We start from the raw sequence: 14,772 nt of genomic DNA on the forward strand, positions 1-14,772 counted from the left end.
AGACCAATATCCCTGATGAACACAGATGCAAAAGTTCTCAAGAAGATACCAGCCAATAGGATCCAACAGTATATATTAAGAAGATTATTCACCATGACCAAGTGCGATTTATCCCCAGGATGCAAGGCTGGTTCAACACTCATGGTAGATCATATCAACAAGAGAAGAAACAAGAACCATATGATCCTCTCAATAGATGCAGAGAAAGCATTTGACAAAATACAGCACCCATTCCTGATCAAAACTCTTCAGAGTGTAGGAATAGAGGGAATATTCCTCAGCATCTTAAAAGTCATCTACAAAAAGCCCACAGCAAATATCATTCTCAATGGGGAAACACTGGGAGCCTTTCCCCTAATATCAGGAACACGACAGTGATGTCCACTCTCACCACTGGTATTCAACATGGTACTAGAAGTCCTCGCCTCAGCAATCAGGCAACAAAAAGAAATTAAAGGCATTCAAATTGGCAAAGAAGAAGTCAAACTCTCCCTCTTCACCAATGACATGATACTATACATAGAAAACCCAAAAGACTGCACTCCAAAATTGCTAGAACTCATACAGCAATTCAGCACTGTGGCAGGATACAAAATCAATGCCCAGAAATCAGTGACATTTCTATACACTAACAATGAGACTGAAGAAAGAGAAATTAAGGATTAAATTCCATTTACAACTGCACCCAAAAGCATAAGATACCTAGGAATAAATCTAACCCAAGAGGTAAAGGATCTCTACCCTAAATATTACAGAACACTTCTGAAAGAAATTGAGGAAGACACAAAGAGATGGAAAAATATTCCATGCTCATGGATTGGAAGAATTAATATTGTGAAAATGTCAATGTTACCCAGGGCAATTTACACATTTAATGCAATCCCTATCAAAATACCATGGACTTTCTTCAGAGAGTTGGAACAAATCATCTTAAGATTTGTGTGGAGTCACAAAAGACCCCGAATAGCCAGGGGAATATTGAAAAAGAAAACCAGAGACAGGGGCATCATAATGGGGTGTTATGCTGAGTGAAGTAAGTCAATCGGAGACAGACAAACACTAAATGGTTTCATTCATTTGGGGAATATAAAAAATAGTAAAAGTGATTAAAGGGGAAAGGAGAGAAAATGAGTGGGAAATATCAGAGAGGGTGAGAGAACATGAGAGACTCCTAACTCTGGGAAACGAACAAGCGGTAGTGGAAGGGGAGGTGGGCAGGAGGGTTGGGTGACTGGGTGACGGGCACTGAGGGGGGCACTTGATGGGATGAGCACTGGGTATTATAGTATATGTTGGCAAATCGAACTCCAATTAAAAAAATACACCAAAAAACACAAAAAAAATCCTATATTCTAAATTATTCATGTCCAAACTTACCAGTAGCAATTGTTTTGCAAGATAAATACTTAATTTACCCCAATGTCAGTCATTCTATCTTTTTATACTGAGTATAGCATTCTAAGGAGATGCAAAGATTTAGAGACATTCCTAGTCAGGTATGGATCAGATATATACCCCTAATAAAATAAAGATGAATTGATGGTGTCTGGGCTATACATACAGATATGTATAGGATAGAGGAAGAAAGCAAGTGACAGCATTTTGAGTTGCATCTTGAAGAATATAAGTTTTCGAAGTTTACAAGGGGAAAGGAATGGAAACATGAAATTGCACGGCTTAATGCAGACCCACAAATAGCCCAAGTGGAAAGCATCTGATCAACAAATGTTGAGAGATAAGTCTAGAAAGACAGGCAGGACCAGACTGAAGAGAGTCCTTTTTTTTTTTTTTAAGATTTTATTTATTTATCTATTTAGAGAGAGAGAAAGAGTGTGTGGGTAGGAAAAGAGAGAGAAAGGGAGAGAGAATTTCAAGCAGACTCCCCACTGAGTGTGGAACCTGATGCAGGGCTCGATATCACAACCCCGAGATCACCACTTGAGCTGACATCGAGTCCAATGCTTAACCAACTGAGCCATCCAGGTAACCCTGAAAAAAGTCCTCTGTCCCCATTAGCCCTCTTAGCCCTGAGGAACCACTGAGGGATACTAAACAGTGGGGTCACATGGTTTGGTTTGTGTTTTGAGAAAAATAAATCACAATAAAATGTGAGAGCATTCTTGGTAGGTTCACATGGAAAAGAATGTGAACCTTGGTAGGTAGGTAGACACTTGGTAGGTTCACATAGAAAAGAATGTGGAAAAAAAAGAAGATGCTAAACAATAGCACAGATGCCCAAAGTCTACCAATACTTAAGAGACAGAAAAGAAAAAAAGGAAAAGAAATCTTTTCTTTGAATGAGCATTTATACCAAGCTCTATTCTTGTAACTACTTCTTAAGAATATACTGTTTTAATGTTAAGTGGAATGTATTGTTGTCATTATAGTCACAGACTTTCTAAGTATCTACAAATGACATGATACATAGGGGTTTCTCCAAAATTACTGTTCAAAAATTATGGGCATGTGCAATATACAATCTGTGATTAGAGGCAAAACTGTCAAATCAAAATCACTCTTTGTTAAATATTTCCTGATACTGAAAATATATTTTCTTTCATCAAAAATCTAACAAATTGTGTGCATTTGGGTAGTGAATAATAATGTATATTACAATTTGGGTGATGATTAATTATATGCACACACACACATACGTACACACAACTTATAAGGACATGGGTAACCACGATAAATTAAAAAAGAAAAATTAGATGGGAAAATTAATTTTCTAGACGATAACTCATAAACCACATAAATTATTCCTATGACTATACATATTTGAATATTCACCTTAACAAATGTCTATCTTTTATTCATTATTGACATTTTGGGGTTGTTTGTAGGCTAACAATCTAAAAACAAATTTTATGTGTACCTGTGCATGTGTGTTTATGTATGTGCCTAAGAACTTTCCTGATTTGCTTACATTCAATTATGTGAGTTTGTAAAAACTTTAGTCTATATTTGGAAAACATTTTAAACTTTTGGACATGTATATTCAATTAGAAATAAATGTTCCTACTTCAAAATATCATGTTATTTTAATTAAAGAATCTATTTCTATAGTTAAACTCTTCTTTTATTTCAATTAAAATATGTATTTTTATAATGAACATTATAATTCTTCAAAGATGTTACTTAATATCATTCCAATCAATGTAGTCTGTTCTAAGTCACTCATATAGTATGAGCAAGACTGATGTGATTAGACAAAGAAGATCTCTAATATTTACCAAGCAAATAAATATAATGGAACAAACAAAAGAAAAAAGAGAAAAATGATGGCATCGACTCTCATGTCTCTGATACCTTAATTAACCTTAAATTGCAAAATTTGACAGTCACTCCCTTAAAGGGAAAACTAAGTTGGATATGCAACTTTAATTTTTCTTTTACATTACACATTAATAAACCTTTGCAGTGCCTGTGGGCTCAGTTGGTCAGCCATCTGACTCTTGATTTCAGGTCATGATCTCAGGGTGGCAGGATCAAGCCCCAAGTCCGGCTCCCTGCTGCACTTGGAGCCTGGTTAAGATTCTCTCTCCCTCTGCTCCTCCCCTTCTCTTGCTCGTGCTCTCTTTCTCTCTCTAAAATAAATAAATCAGTCTTTGAAAAAAATAAATTACACATTAAGAGATTTTTATTAAAGTCCTTTTTGTCCACTAATGTCTGGTCATAAAAATCTAAGCACACAATTAAACACACACATGCATACGCACACACAAAAAACATCGGCCTTCATTTACAAAATAATTTACAGAATTTCTACTGTGCCTGGAAAACAGTTATGAAGATGAATAAAGCCACATGTAAGCTCTCTAGGACCTCCCAGACTAATCACAGTAACAGACACAGAAGTATTTTCAAAACAGTACAGATTGTATTATACTAGTGATTGCTTCACCTATGAAAGAGTCAGATGTTGATGGCATTTGTTCTGAGAGCCTTGAAGGCTGAAGTCAAAGCAGAGTGTAAGCACAAATGCATGTTGTTCAGGGAAATGGAGCTCAGTTCAGAGTACCAGGGTGGTCTGGTGCCTTGTAGGACCTATTGGTGATACAAAGAGCATGAAATTGAAAAGAAAACTGGAGCCACATTTACAATTACCTTGCCCTGCAGTTGTAGACTTACTCTCTCAGCAGTAAGGAACCACTGAGGTCTTTAAATAAAAAATGTATTATCAAACATAAATTACATTAACTTCCCTATGACAAAAGATGCTAGTAGAAAAAGACCAAGAGCAAGGTAAGAAGACAATGCAGCACTGATTTGTTTGATTATCCATTCCCTCTGTAAGATTCTGATTTAAAAGAAGCATCACAATATTATTTTCTTTACTCTGCCTGAGACTGCCCCTTCATAATTGTCCCTAACCCAATAAACATTTTCTCAGAATCAAGGAAATTAAGATTCCCATCTTACTCCAATAAAGGAGCCTATTTATATTTCATTCCTACTTAAGTGAATATATTTGTCTTCTTTTCAAACTGATCATACTTATTTCTTTTATAACACATTTTTAACCTCTTATTCGTAAACACTCTAGTCACTTTAAGATAAACTCAACTCAAAGAAAGTGTTATAAAAAATTAAAAAATAAAGTGTTATACAAAAAATGTTTTTAAAAAATAATAAAAAAAGATGTTTTAGATTATTTGTTTTTCTATGGGAACTTTATTTTTTTTTAATTAATTTTTATTGGTGTTCAATTTACCAACATACAGAAAAACACCCAGTGCTCATCCCGTCAAGTGTCCGCCTCAGTGCCCGTCACCCATTCCCCTCCAACACCCGCCCTCCTCCCCTTCCACCACCCCTAGTTCGTTTCCCCGAGTTAGGAGTCTTTACGTTCTGTCTCCCTTCCTGATATTTCCCAACATTTCTTCTCCCTTCCTTTATATTCCCTTTCACTATTATTCATATTCCCCAAATGAATGAGAACATACAGTTTGTCCTTCTCCAATTGACTTATTTCACTCAGCTCTATGGGAACTTTAATGTTATCTAGCCAATTACTGTGTTTGATGCAGGTATGTTTCATTCACCCTTATGCTATTATCATCCTATCTAGCAATAAATGTTTGATAGCTGTTGTCAAACAAGACAGTTTTTTAGAATGACAGGTTAAAATCATGGGAAAATACTATTTTCAGTGCCAAAATTGAGAGTAATCACCTCCTTCCAAAGTGAGAATACATCCAACATTTTCTATTTCTTAACAAAGTAAGCATACATAAAACATCGTTGTTCTCATTTGTCCTTATGTAAGTATTGGTATATCCTTGTTTTTTTCAGAACAGGTACTGAAGTCAACAACATTATCCCATAAAAACTTGAGGAATTTATTTAAGATTTAATCAATGGTTAAATTTTTCTCTTTCTACTCCATAAATTGATTTAAAACTTTAGTAAAACCCCAAAATGCTCACCATGCTAAACACCATCAGTCTGGGGTGAAGTTATGGATGTATGGGTGATTTGAATTGTGAATGGGGTGATAGTTACTACCTTAACACACCTATCTCTGGAAACATCGATTCAAACTTTGATGAGTTATTATTTTTGTATAAACTTTACACAAATAACATGTTATTTTGTACATATTAATATATTAATAAAATTATTTTAATATTAATATTAACATAATATTTATAATAATATAATATATTAAAATATTAATATTAATTTTAATTTAATATTAATAAATATTAATAAAATATTGGACATTATATGAGTTATGAGATATTCTGTATGGCATTAATAGATGTTTATTTAGGTATTTCCCCCCAAAATACATGGATGTGAAAGCTTTCTGATTACTCATCAAATATGGGTATTGCATTCATAGACATTCATTAATTATATTTGAGCATGATTATTCTCACAGCAATTATATAAGAATATCTTCATGTTAAACTCTGAGGCAAACTTTACTTACCATTTTATTAATTTAAAGGTTTTGGTAGAAAGTTCCTTTCTATCATACAGTCTTATATTTTGTACCGTGTTTATAAGGCACTTTTTAAAAAAAGATTTTATTTATTTATTGGGGTGGGAGGCAGAGAGCACAAGCAGTGGGAACAGGGGAGGGAGAGAGAGAAGCAGGCTCCCTGCTCAGGATCCTGAGATCATGACCTGAGCAAAAGAGAGATGCTTAACTGACTAAGCCACTCAGGCACCCCTATAAAGCACTTTTAATTATTAATTATTTAACTAAAATTTTCTTTATTTTTTAAATTTTTTTAAAGATTTTATTTATTTATTCATGAGAGACACAGACTGAGAGAGACAGAGGCAGAGACACAGGCAGAGGGAGAAGCAGGCTCCATGCAGGGAGCCCAACGTGGGACTTGATCCTGGGGTCCCGGGATCATGCCCTAGGCCGAAGGCAGATGCTAAGCCTCTGTGCCACCCAGGGATTCCCTGACTAAAATTTTCAAAAGAATATATTGATTATTCTGAGATTTAACATTGTTAATATTAATTTTTGTGTGGGGTTTTTTTTAATAATAATAATAATTTATTTTTATTAGTGTTCAATTTGCCAACATACAGAATAACACCCAGTGCTCATCCCGTCAAGTGCCCCCCTCAGTGCCCATCACCCATTCACCCCCACCCCCCCGCTCTCCTCCCCTTCCACCACCCCTAGTTCGTTTACCAGAGTTAGGAGTCTTAATGTTCTGTCTCCCTTTCTGATATTTCCTACCCATTTCTTCTCCCTTCCCTTCTATTCCCTTTCACTATTATTTATATTCCCCAAATGAATGAGAACATATAATGTTTGTCCTTCTTGATTGACTCATTTCACTCAGCATAATACCCTCCAGTTCCATCCACATTGAAGCAAATGGTGGGTATTTGTCGTTTCTAATGGCTGAGGAATATTCCATTGTACACATAAACCACATCTTTATCCATCATCTTTCGATGGACATCAAGGCTCTTTCTACAGTTTGGCTATTGTGGACATTGCTGCTATAAACATCGGGGTGCAGGTGTCCCGGCGTTTCATTGCATCTGTACCTTTGGGGTAAATCCCCAGCAGTGCAATTGCTGGGTCGTAGGGCAGGTCTATTTTTAACTCTTTGAGGAACCTCCACACAGTTTTCCAGAGTGGCTGCACCAGTTCACATTCCCACCAACCGTGCAGGAGGGTTCCCTTTTCTCCGCATCTTCTCCAACATTTGTGGTTTCCTGCCTTGTTAATTTTCCCCATTCTCACTGGTGTGAGGTGGTTAATATTAATATTATATGCATGTTCAATGCTGTTATGGTATAGTTGCCTAAATCTTAATATTTCAAATGGGATAAAAAATAATGTTAAAAAATCAGACACTGAATAAATTCAATAGGAAAATAAAATTCTCCATATGAATAAAATGTGCATGTTGTTACTGGAGATGTTAGTACAGTAGACATCATTTCCATTGTTTTACTTTAGTTTACTGTCATCCTACTAATGATGTCTCCCCCTTCTCTTTTTCTCCTGGATCCTCCCCTTAAATGGGGTAGAAGTGAGGAATGCTCATATTCCCTTAACAAAGAAATCTCAGCAACTAGGTCACTCAGATTATTCAGCACTTTGTTCAATATCATTATAAGAAGGAGATAAATAAACTGCATCTAATGATGAGAATACATTAAAACATTTCCTTGAAAATTTAAGTGACAACCGCAGTGAGTAACCATAATATCTTCATGTACTGGACAAAGTGAACTGGGTTTGTTTAAATGTCTCAGAATTACTGATTTTACTGCGAGGATAGAAAAGGATATGTGTAGCTGACCAGTGAGGAAAGGGTAACTTAGTATTATACTTTATATTCCCTGGGGACGAGAGGATTATCTAGGAATATAAATGGCTCTATTAACTAAATAACTAAAAATACATCCTATGTAATATTAATAAATTTCAAGCTGGAATAATTCATAAATTTACTGCATATATGTAATTTTCCTATTACACAAATAAATATTATCTTATCTATAAAAATCATTAAGTATAATGAGTGATTCATTTAGGTATATATACATAAAAACATACTGATATTATCATAGGAAATATCCATATTATAACACTGTTGCAATGATTACGCATAAAATGGAATCTGATAGATATTTGACATATATGACCAAAGAATCAGGAGGACATTATAATATCTCTTCAATAAAGCAAATAAAAATACAGAGAGTCTATGGATCTTATCATACAACCTAAAGTTGAATGATAAAAGCATGGTCTTCATTTAGGCAAAGAAAAATGTAGCATAATTCTGAACAATTATAAGGACAGAAGGTGAAGTAATCCCAAATTTTAATGGCATTGGATTATATGTATTTCACAGTGTTTGATTCTAAATTAAATAATGATTACATAAGCATAATTTGTCAGGAACTACATTAACCAAAACACAATTAACAAAAATATGAGGATGGAAGTTGAAAAAGAATTAGAAGTAGTATGTTCAAATTTACACATTTAAAAAATTAGTAAATAAAGGTATTTAAAGGTGTTTAAGGTTATGGTGATTCCTACCAGAAATAGTTATGAACACTAAAGACTAAGTATGTTTACCTCTAAGAAGTGGTAAAAGATATGAGGAAGGAATGTGGCAAGATATTTTAATCTTATTTTTAATCCTACTGCACTGTTAATATTTTAGTTGCTATCACATAATGACTAAGAGTATCAATCTACAACCGGATTGCCTTGGTTCAAATCTTAGTTTCACTACTTAACAACTTATGGCCTTAGACAATTCACTAAACATCTATTTTCTATCTTAAATACCTCTTCATCTTAGTTTCCTCTTTTGTAAATTTAAAAATTAAAAGTGGTTCTATTGGAGGGTTATTCTCAGGGCTTAATGTGCTAATATTTAAAAAGCATATACCAAAAAAAAAAAATAAATAAAATAAAAAAAAAATAAAAAATAAAAAGCATATACCAGGGGTACTGGGGCTGGCTCAGTTGGTAGAGCACATGATCCTTGATCACAGGTTCTAAGGTCAAGGTCCACACTGGGTAGAGAGATTACTTAAAAATAAAGTCATAAATAAATAAATAAATAAATAAATAAATAAATAAATAGTGTGTATAGATTAGGTAAGCATTATAAAAGAATTAAGTAAAATAAAAAGAAAAGAAACATCATGCATACAAATAATGGCAAATGCATTTCATAACACATAATTCAAATTTTAATTAACATTACTTATTACTGAAAACATTGCTTTGAGTAAGGGAAATAGTATTTTTATGATGGCACCTGATACATTACAAATATCTAATTTTATAAAGGTTTTTTTTATAAGATGGTAAGTTCTTAGAGCAAACAGTTGTATGTTTTGAAGTAATAATTTTATGGGAAGGAATTAGACATTATAATATTTGGCATTGTATGTAATTTGTGATATCAGAAAGCAAAGTGAATGAAAACTGCAGCATTTTCTGAATTTGTTTGTAATTTCACTGAGAAATTGAAAATGCTTTTATGTCATTTCAGTGCTAATTATTCAGTATGCCAAATAATATGTTGATTTTCTTATGTTTTAAAAAATTCAGAAACTTACTATCCAACATGCAAAGGAGAATTCCTGAATCTTGAGTCCTAAATCTCAATCTATCCCAAACTTCAAATTGACACCTCCTTGAATTAATGTATGTCTTCAAATCCTCCTCTGGAAAAAAACGAAAAAACCAGGGAAGTCATCTCTCATTCTCATTGTTTTAATCAATATTGATCTGAAATTTAATGTTCAATCATCAGTGGGTCTCATTCTATTAGTATTTCAGAATAATTAAGATTATTTATAAAATACTGGCAGTTCTAATTTATAAGCAAGTTGTACTGTAAAGTTCATTTGTTAGTCACAGACTATAAAGGTCAGAAAAGACTTCAGAGGCCATCAACTTCCCCACTCCATTTTTGGTATAAACTGTCCTGGAACATCCTTATCACTGACAGATGGTCATTCATCCTTTGGTTAAAAATGTCAAGTGATCACAAGCTCAGTAATTTAAAGGCAGCTCATTTTGCATCTGGACAGCTGGAGTATTTATTAAATTTTACTTCTATTAAACTGTTTCCCTATAGTCACACATACTTGCTACAAATATTTATTTCATGGCAGATAATGTCAAATACATTGAAATCACAGAACTAATAGTCCAATAGAAAGGACACAGAATAACCAAATAATGGCACAGATATATTATTATAAATTGAGATGAATGTAGAAAAGGGAAGAAAAAAGTTACTGTTAATGTTCAGTTGGGAAATCTGATGTCCTTCAGGGGCTCACACTCACACAAAAACAGGCTTTAAAAAGTCCTATTGCTGAACTAAGAAGAGGGGATTTAAATGGAGTTTGGGGGACAGGAGTGGAGGGTACCAAGAGGAGAGAAGGAGAGGAAAGCCTGTTTCACTTCAGAGATCAGTGTGAGGAAGACTGGATGTGTAGGTTCCGAGGCAGACAGCTGCATTCAAGAAGCCGAAAAAGGGACTAAGTATGTGAAGCAAATTGTACATGAAGGAAAAAGCTGCAAGAGGAAACTAGAGAGGTAGTAGAGGGCAGGCAGAGTTAAGGCGCCAAGGGTCCTTCTAAATTTGCTACTATCTCCTCCCTAAAGTGACATCCAATACATGTAGACCCTGTCCAACATCATATGTGACAGTAGTTACCAACTCTGTTTCTCAAATCGCAGCTGAACGAGTGTCTCCAAATCCATCCACCATTTTTCATACTGTCCAGAAAAGTCACACTTCCAATTGGCCTCCTCTGCTGCTGAAGTTGTACGTTTGGGTTTGTAGTAATTTTAACAATGTATTGCTAGAACTAATCATGATATTATACTTGTCATCTCTGTTAAATAATGATTTGAGCTACTATTGATATTTGCCATGATCACATAATCCATGTCCAAATCTGGTCATATTTGAGGGTCAAAGCGGGAACCATCATGAAATGGGAAAGTAACACAAAGACAGTAAATATAAACCAGTCCTCCTAAGGGAAAACCAGGGCTTATACATGCCTAAAAAAAAATAAAAAAAAAAAAAAAAAAGGATGCCCAGTTAAATTTGAAGGTCAGACAGAGAATAAGTAAATAAATTTTCAGTATAAGTATGTCCCGTGCAATAGCTGAGGTTGACTTATGCTAAAAGTTATTTATTCCCTCTAACCTTCATTTAACTGAAGGTCCTGTATTTTTGCTGAATCTGGCAGACTCATCTGCATCTATAGGACTCACAGTAGCCTAATAAATATTTCCATCATTTGTGGTTCCAAATGATGACTACTTCTGCACCTGGCAAAGCACAGTGACCATTATTACATTAAAGTCTTTCAGAAATCATAAGATTTTCATAATGTTTGTATAGAGGACAGAAGAATACAAACAACCTATTGAGCACCTTCAATATTTCAAGCACTCTGCCATTCTCTGGAAATTCAAAAATAAATAAGACAAGACTCCTACTCTCAGGATGCCACCGTAGAAAACAAGGACAAATATCTAAAATGCAAGGTGAAAGTGATGTGTTAAAAGCGGATAGAAGGCAGCCCGGGTGGCTCAGCGGTTTAGCACCACCTTCAGTCCAGGGCATGATCCTAGGGTTCCAGGAGAGAGTCCTACGTCAGGCACCCTGCATGGGGCTTAAAAAAAAATGGATAGAAAACTTGATAGGAACATAATCAGGGAGTTGTTAAATACTAGGGAAATTTATGTAGACTGGGAATTTGATATTGAGTAGCAGTTCACCTGGTAGAAAAAATAGGGGAAGACAGCCCAAACAGCGCTCCTAGCTTGTGCAAAGTCACTATTTGAACCTGAGTGTCTAGGAAAGATTGTAGAGTGCAGTGAGCATGAGAAGATAGAGCTACAGATGAGATTAGGACAGTGGACTGCAGCAAAGGGCCTTGCTGAAAAATGTATACTAGTGATTCTCATTTATTGATTGTATATCATGTGCCACGCACAGTGGGAATAAAAGTTAAAAATAGAAAGATAATTTGGAAGTTATATTGAATATAACTGATATAATATAATTGATAATTTGGAAGTTATATGAACCTGGATCTCTTACAGAAGGGCAAAGATAACTAACTGTGAAGTGCTCAGCTTAGGCAGTGGGGTAAATTGTGATGCCATTTCCTGAGAGAAAAAAAAAACAGAGGAAGAGTAAGTAGGAGGTGAGAGAAGAGGAGGCAAAGTGGAGCTTGGGAATGTTAAATCTAAACAATGTTTCCCTTTTTATTTTTAATAGGGTGATGACAAGATCATTTTACTCCGTGACTAACAGAGTATGAAGTCGGAACAGCATTTTTGTGGATGTTTGGCTATTTTTAGCTTCTTTGTTGCCTAAGTGAAGGTTTGTGCAATGAACAGATACATGAGTGGCAACGATGTCAGTTTCTCCAGACAATAGCTCTAGATCAGTGTAGCCCAGGTCTCATTTCTCAGGGGCAACTTCTCATTATGCTGAGACAGAGCTGCCCTGGTAGGAAGGTTGATGGCTTCCCAGATTGCAAAACAGAAGTGAATTGATAAGAAAGGTGGTAAGAAGGTTATTTCCTGATTGAATCACATAATTATACAGTTAGCACTGAGTTCTGTTTTTAGAGACTGAAGTTAAAATTTACTTCCTGGGAATGGAGGTGATTGTATGTTAGGCATCTAAGAAAAGAGTGAAGAGCATTAATCAGCAATGCATTTACTTTTATAAATCCAAGTTATTTTCTGAGAACCTCAGGAAATTTCCTTGAATTCTAAACACTCCAATTACTCTTTAGATCTTTTAGTAAATTTTTACAAATGAAATTTATATTTCTACTACACATTTCTAATATTGGGGGTTTTAATTTTTACTTTTTCTCTCTGCTTCTTTATTTAAGTGGCATTTAAAAAGATAAGGAAACATTTATATAGTCCCCCAGTACTTTGCCCCAAGAAAGTACTCAACAAATGGTTTTGACTGAATACCCAATGTGTATTATAATAGTAGCATAGCGGAAAATTCTTTCTTGCTAAAGAGAAAAATTAACCCTATCCAGTCCTTTTTTGCATATAAACTAAGGTTATCTCTTATCCTTAAGATTATCCTTAATTTTGCTATAAAATCGTTCTGCTTTGAAAACTGCAGAGATGCAGTTTCTAGGAATATAAAATAGCAAGTATTATTTTAAAGTAGCTAGAATCAAATAAACCACAAACATTAATTAAAATGATAAAATAATAATTAGTATTTTTATCAATGAAGACTCATATGCATAACTCATTTTCCAAAACAGCAAAATCATTTTGCTCAATCATCTAATTATGTATTTATTTTGTTTTTCACTTTGTAAACTTTAATTTCTCTATAACTCATAATTACTTCGAGTCTATTTGTAACATTGACATTTTTCATAATATTAGGAGGTTTAAGTCTTATTGAGGCATTCTTTCTACTGTAAAAACACAATGAAATATCATATCAAGATTGTAAGCTATTTCCCATGCGATTGGCTTCAGCAGAATATTTTGATTTACATCACACATGCTTTACTACTTCCAATTCCCTCTTTACTTTTTAGTACAGATCATGCAAGGAACAGACCACATTGCCCAGATATTCCAATAATACTCAGATACAGAGTGTATCTCTCCCACATTCCAAAATCCTGGCAACTCTAGGCCATATACCAAGTCAATGAATTACCAAATATTCATTTTGTAATTAAAAGAAGAAATGCAGTTCTTGAAGGCAAGCATTTGTTTATTTTACCAATTTAAAATTACCTTTATAGTAGGGATGGAGCCTCTCATTGGTTTGTGAACATACACAGAGGCTTTGTATCAGCCAGCTATTGCTGATTGTAACAAAACATCCCAATTCTAAGTGGCTTAGAATGAGCATTTATTTTCACGGGTCTGTGAATAGGCAAAGGGGAGCCCTGCTCCTGGCCAAAGCTCATTGGATCAAGGGCTGCTCCGCATGTTTTTCATCTTCCTCCATCATATCTGAAGACAGCATTATAAAATGAATTTCTTTTAGCAATGAAACAGCTTCCCCTTTCCCTGACTGCTTTCTGCATGCAGAAAGTTGGGGGCCCCAAAATATTTTTGTTTTATTTTTGTCTTATTTACTATTTAAAGCAGGATTAGTACCTTTTAGTTCAGATTTATGGCACTTTTGTAAGATATCTCTTCCAAATAGCTTGTGGGCATTCTATGTATCTGATTCCACCATTCTTGGAGGTAAACATCTTTCCCTCCAGACTTAATAATTTGGTTTTGGGGCATATCTGGCCCACACATTTCCTAGAAGACCTATCGCCTACTTGAAAGTGTCTACTAGAAACTACCTTATCATTTCTAGAGAATTATTTTTAAAGATTGTATTTAATTATTTGAGAGGTAGAGAGAGAGGACAGGGAGAGAGAGAATCTGAAGCAGATTCTGCACTGAACATAGTTCAATATGGGGCTCAATCCTACAACCAGGAGATCATGACCTGAGCTGAAACCAAGAGGTGGTCGCTCAACCAACTGAGCCACCGAGATGCCCCATTTCTAGAGAATTTAACCAAAGGGTATTGGAATTATATCCTTAACTTGGTTTTTACCCTGAGCATAATGTCTGCACTCTTGTTTTGAAATTTTGCTAGCAGAAGAGTATAGAGATGAGAAAAAGTTCTAGTTTCCAAGCCAATAATTCTGCTTGCAAACTGATCAATTCTTTCCTGAGCCTACATGTTGCAGAATTGTATTACATGCAGCTATCAT

This window comes from Vulpes lagopus, chromosome 16 (genome assembly GCF_018345385.1).
Source record: "Vulpes lagopus strain Blue_001 chromosome 16, ASM1834538v1, whole genome shotgun sequence".
In the NCBI taxonomy this organism is placed as follows: Eukaryota; Metazoa; Chordata; class Mammalia; order Carnivora; family Canidae; genus Vulpes; species Vulpes lagopus.